Raw genomic sequence first — 5991 nt, 5'->3', positions numbered from 1 at the left:
ATTTGGATTACATCATTATATTATTTTTCATCTATCTCAATGCTTTCTGAGTGGAAGAAATTGGAGGAATCAACTTACAAGGTTATTATAATATTGATCCCTAGATGGGAGAATTGGGGTGCTCTAGCTGTATTCTACTCTTAGAGACCTTTCCAATGATGTAAGAATTATGTTAATCAAATTTCATATGAAAAAGTTGTTCTTCCCACAAGTTGGCCTACAATAACCATGATATGAGAGAATGTTTTGTCATTAGTTGTTACTCATACATATGGGGCTAACCCTATGTTCTTCTTTTCCCAAGGTTAAGATTTTATTTTATTTATTATATTTTTTTTGGTAAGCTAATATTGTACTTTCTCACAAAATCATGTATCTAGTACATTTGTCTTCCAACCATCTTAAGAATGTTTTTCGGTAAGCGGTCTCAATCTACCTAGTAGGAAACCAAATATTTTTGACCACTTGCCTATAAAATAATTTGTCCAAAACTCCAAGATTATTAACAACTATAACATAATTAAAGTATCTATTACCTAAACAAAAAAAAAAAAAAAAAAAAATGCCAGCAAACATTTCAAAATATAGGAATAAGAAAGAGGTAGCAGGTGTTAGATCCTTTGCAATGGATCTTGGAGGAGTTGACGTAGCAGTAATGCACAAAATAGGATGCTCAATATGAGCTAGTTGAGTGTCCATTCTCTATATACATACCCATTTGTTTCTCTGAACACATTTCACATCCTCAAGACTTGCAAATACACTATATATTTCAATCTACTTCTCAGTAAGGACCCTGCCTAACAAGTTTTTCATTTGCTGATATAGAGATAAGGCATGAAAATACTACTTTATCCCTCCCCTGGTATGACCAGGGTAAGGAACACATTTCCTAGAAGGGTTTTCATTTTCTAGTATAGATATAAGGCATGAAAACACTACTTGTTTCCTTCCCATGGTATGACCAAGGTCAAGAACCCATTGCCCAATTTCATCCCTTATCTCTAAGTGTAATAATGTCTGCCTATCTCTAGCCATCAGGATTTCCAGGTGCCAAATTTCATTATGGGTTTCTGAGGGGACAACCGAATGAATGATTTCAACAACCTCTTGGGCCTCCTAATGCGCTTGGTTTCAACCCTATGGGTTGTGACCTTCCCCCTTGCTCCCCCCCTCCCATGCCTACTTCTCATATGTTGGTGCTGCATATAGTCAAACTAGTGTCGCCTCTTAATTTTAACACAAAGCTGTCTAGGAAAATATAATTGAGTGCATAATAAAGGAAAACTCATAATCATTGATTAAGCCAGGAGGATTAAACACAGAGGAAGCTTGACTGAACTCCAAAGAGGGAAAAGCCTGCAACAAAACATAAAACTACAATAGTAGATGCAAGGTCTAGCAAGAGTGGAAGGAAGGCTACCCTAGCATAGTTATATAGTCCTATTACCACAACTACATAAATGAACCAACAACTAGGCCCATGCGAGAAACCAACACCAGATGCTAACACTAGAAGTTGACCTTGACAACAAATACCTATAGCCAAAAAAATACCAACAACTAAATTATAAATATAATAAGGCTTCAGATTTAACAGAGATGCAGTGTCCTTCGTGCAACGAGAGTAAGTGACTAGAAAGAGTCTCTACGTACGAATAATAATGAAAGCAACCAAACCACAGTGAGTTGCAACTTGTAGATGGTTTAAACTCCCAACAAGCCTCATTAGCCTTGAGCCGTAGAGAACCAACACCTAATTTTCCTTTACACAAATGATATACAACTTCACTATGACTTCCTTTCCCTCCAAATCCAATCCTAGAGGTTCCAAGAAGTTATATTCCCATATTAAGTTTAACCATTTTCCTCCTACTAGCCTAGATATTACCCAAAAAGCAGGCCATACCTCATTTTTAGGGGCTTCAAGCTTTTTCATTGTAGGTGTAATGCCCTACTTAATCTTATCATGCAAATTTGATTAGTGTTTAAATTACCTAAAAATATTGACTAATAATTATCAAGAAATATTGGTACATACCTGTTTAGTCAATTTAACGTCTTTAAATTGCTCTACATAAATTATCAATCCGGGTATCGTAAACTGATGAAGTGTGGTGCACTATATGTGCTTAGTTAACCTTTCTCTTACTTCGTTGTTTTATAGTTTATGTTCAACTCTTCCTAAAACTCTGCTTCAAACACATGTGCTGTGTAAAGCACGATTAAGAAGTAGTCAGAAATAAGTCCAAAAAGTAGTCAAGCTCTAAGGTGACAAGTAAGAAAAACCACTTTAAAGACCAGTTATAATGTTCAACTCTTCCTAAAACTCTGCTTCAAACACATGTGCTGTGTAAAACACGATTAGGAAGTAGTTAGAAATAAGTCTAGAAAGTAATCAAACTTTTAAACTTGCAAAGAAAGAGCTTGAAAGAAATAACTTGAAATGAAACTGAAAGCAAAGAACTTGAAATGACTTGAAAGTAAATGACCACTTCCAATGGCACTAGACACCATTCATGCTGCTGCAAATAAAAGAAAAGAAAGTCACTTTTAAAACCAAAGATAATGATTATCTCTTCCTAATTCTCTACTTCTGCCATATGTACTATGCAAAGTATGATTAGGAAGTAGCTCAAGTTGAATTAGAAAAGTGATTAAAAATGAGAAAAATCTACTTTAAAGACTAGTGATAACGTTTTGCTCTTTCTAACTCTCTACTTCAGCCATATGTACTATGCAAAGTATGATTAGAAAGTAGTGAAATATTAGTCTAAAAAGCACTCAAAGCCAACTGCAAGTTAGTGGTATTCTGATCCTTAAAAGATAACAGTTTATGATAAAAAATCATTCATGTGTTAGCAGAACTTTGAGAAATAAGACTAAAAATCAGCTATAAAAACAAAGGCAGCAGCTTGAACCTGTCAACTTCAAATACCATTAGTTTGTAAAGCAAATACATAAACATAAAAACAAATCCCGGGAGAAAATAAAATGCAATAATTCAAACTGTACAAGGCAGGGGCCCCCTTCTACCTATGAAATCAAAGCATACTTAAAATTGCATGAATGAAAATCTAATCTACTTTACATTCTACAAAGCAATATTTACAAAATGAAATCTAATCTACTTACATCCTAATATGCTCCATGACATCTACTTCACATCTCCTTCCATGTTGAGAACATCAAAGCTTTATTCAATTTCTTCAAAAGTGCAAAGTACAAAAGCTTTCAAAAGCCATGAGACTAACAAGCTAAAAGGACTAAGAAAAGACTAAAGGAAAGACTAAAGAGAGACTAACTAATGAAGGAGAGAGATCTCCTATTTATACAAAAAGATGAGAGCCATCTCATTAATGATAATCCATGAATATCTCCCTCTACCTCTAGAGTCCTAATCAAAATAGGAACTGATAAGACACATGTCTTTTAGAGTTACAATACAATTAGGAGATGTGACACATATCCTCATGATCCCATGATTCTTTTCAACCAAATTCGAATTTGGCCTTAGAGTGCCACATAAGGGTCTTCTAGAAGCCTCCTTTCAACCTACACATGTCAACAAACTCAACCCATTTGTTAGGTATAAGCATATGCACATTATTTTCTAATGTTTAACCACAAATTCACTTAAAAGGCTTAGAAATAATAAATATTGGAAAAACATAAAGGTAGCCCAATGATAATAAAAGTGGGATGAATGTGGTGACATAGTAGTGAAATGGAGGTGAAATGGAGGTGATATAATGGACATAATAGCGAAAGTGTAATGCAAATGAATGACATTTTCAAGACTCAACATACCCCCCAACTGAAGCTATTGCATGTCCTCATGCAACATATATTACATTGACTCTTTTGATCCTTGAGCTTTGGCTTAACTTTGCATGATATCATTTGATAACTTCATATTTCTGCAAAGTGTTTTACTTGAATTGCAACATGGTTGGTTCTTGTGTTACAACCATTTTTTTTATTTTTTTTTGTTGCCTTCTATTTTGATCTTTGAACTTTGCATAATGATATTTTGATTATTGTTGCAAAGTATATCTTTATTGGATTGCATGATGGTTGGTTCTTGTGTGACAACCATGATTTTGTTTGTATCCAATTTATCATTTAAGCACTTTTTCAAAAGCCATTGTATGCTCATAATAGCAATGTAATAATTAATATATGTTGGAAGTATGTGAGCTCTTGAATATGTTATGGACATGGAAAGATAGGAATATGAATGTATTCCCCCCCCAACTGATAGTATTGGCAATTTTATGAAATGAGGAAGAGAAATGTTTTTCCAACAAGTATCATTCTAGCTTTTTATGGAATTCTATGGTTAAAAGTTAGAAAATGTCGTACCTTCACTTACCCTTTTGAATGGATGAGTTGTATGTGTGTGGTGGCTGAAAACTTCTGATCACATTCTTCTTCAAGTGGCTGAACAAGAGGAGTCATGGATAGAGAGATAAGATGGCTTTTTATTGCTTCTACTAAAACTTGCTGAATCTGCTCCAAAATGCTGAAAATAATAGTCTTCATGTCTTCAAAACTCATTGGCACAATTCCTACTATGTGAAAAGATGTTCTGATGTCGAACATAGTAGGAAATTGTTGGCTTAGTGGCCATTAATGGATGCCACTAGTCAACACGAGAACTCTCACCATTGATGACAATGAGAGTCAAGATGCCCAAACACATCTTGCTAGGTACGAATGAATTTGCTGATGTCGAGTCACCTAGAAGATCTAACGAACAAGGGACATTAATGTATTCCCATTGTTTGTCAGCATGAGGACTTGCCATTAAGGCATGCAAGTCTCAAGGTGTTGTTACAAAGAACTTAGACTCAAAGGACTATGGACTCAATAATTTGCATTGAAGCAGGGCTTATTTGCGGAATGAAAATGACAAGGAATGGAAAGTGAACATGGAAAATGGCAATGGAGAACAGAAATGACAATGGCAATAAGCATGTGAATGAGCCTTTTGCTTTTATTGGTGGGTTATGAATGGACAAAAAGAAATGGAAAGTGTATGTGAATGAAAATGGAAAATATGGAGTGGAATGAGGTGAATGGTTTATTATGAAGTATGGATGTGATGGAGACAATAGTATCTGAAAGTTTTTCAAGTGTTTGGATCTGATTTTGCATCAGCATATTTCCTCTTTGTTGCTGATCATCCTCTTATGAAACAAATTGGTCTCTTAGAGAGACATCATTCCCTTGTAGTCATTTGTCCTTCCTCCTGGAACCTGCAAAAAAAACTAATACTTCTTCTGCAATGGAATGTAAGATTATCAAAGGAGAGAGGTGGCCAATCTCTCTAGTTATGATATTTACACACAAAACTAGGAATTTGTATTAATGAAACAAGTCCTCAAAGGAAAAATCAAAAGAATCTATACCTGCTTTGGAATTAGTGCCTCAAGTTGATGTTGCTTCTTTTCAGCAATTTATTTCATTATTTGCCATTTCAAACTCTAATGATATATTTCTCATTGTATAGATCTTGTTGAGATCTTTCCAATGGTACTTAAATCATCAAAATCTGATTTTGTATGAGAAAGATAGGGTGATTTGAACAATGAGGTTTTTCTGGCTGCGGAATTGAGGAACAGCTCTGTAGCTAAAAATCTTGAATAAAAAGTTAGCCATTCAATTTTCATTATCAGTCCAAAATTAATCAATACCTTCAGAAAAGAGAGAAAATAACTTTTTCATTTCATTGATTCAAAATTATTATTTTTTCTTGACATGCAGCGACTTAGTGTGGCGACTCAGTGTGGCGACTTTGTTATAACACCCAATTTGACTTCCCTTTGACCGGGGTCTTTTTCAGCAAATTTGACCGAATGAATAGGACACCATCCATGTACTGACATTTCCCTAGCTACCCATGTGACCTGTTTTGCCTGATGACACCTACAACCTAGAGTTTAACAAAACAGCTGCGGGATCACTAAATGGCTGCGGGATCGCTAA

The sequence above is a fragment of the Pinus tabuliformis genome, chromosome 1_2 (assembly GCF_031772625.1).
Source record: "Pinus tabuliformis cultivar Carrire ecotype Pingquan chromosome 1_2, CPIR1, whole genome shotgun sequence".
In the NCBI taxonomy this organism is placed as follows: Eukaryota; Viridiplantae; Streptophyta; class Pinopsida; order Pinales; family Pinaceae; genus Pinus; species Pinus tabuliformis.
Note: the sequence above shows the minus strand (reverse complement) of the source record.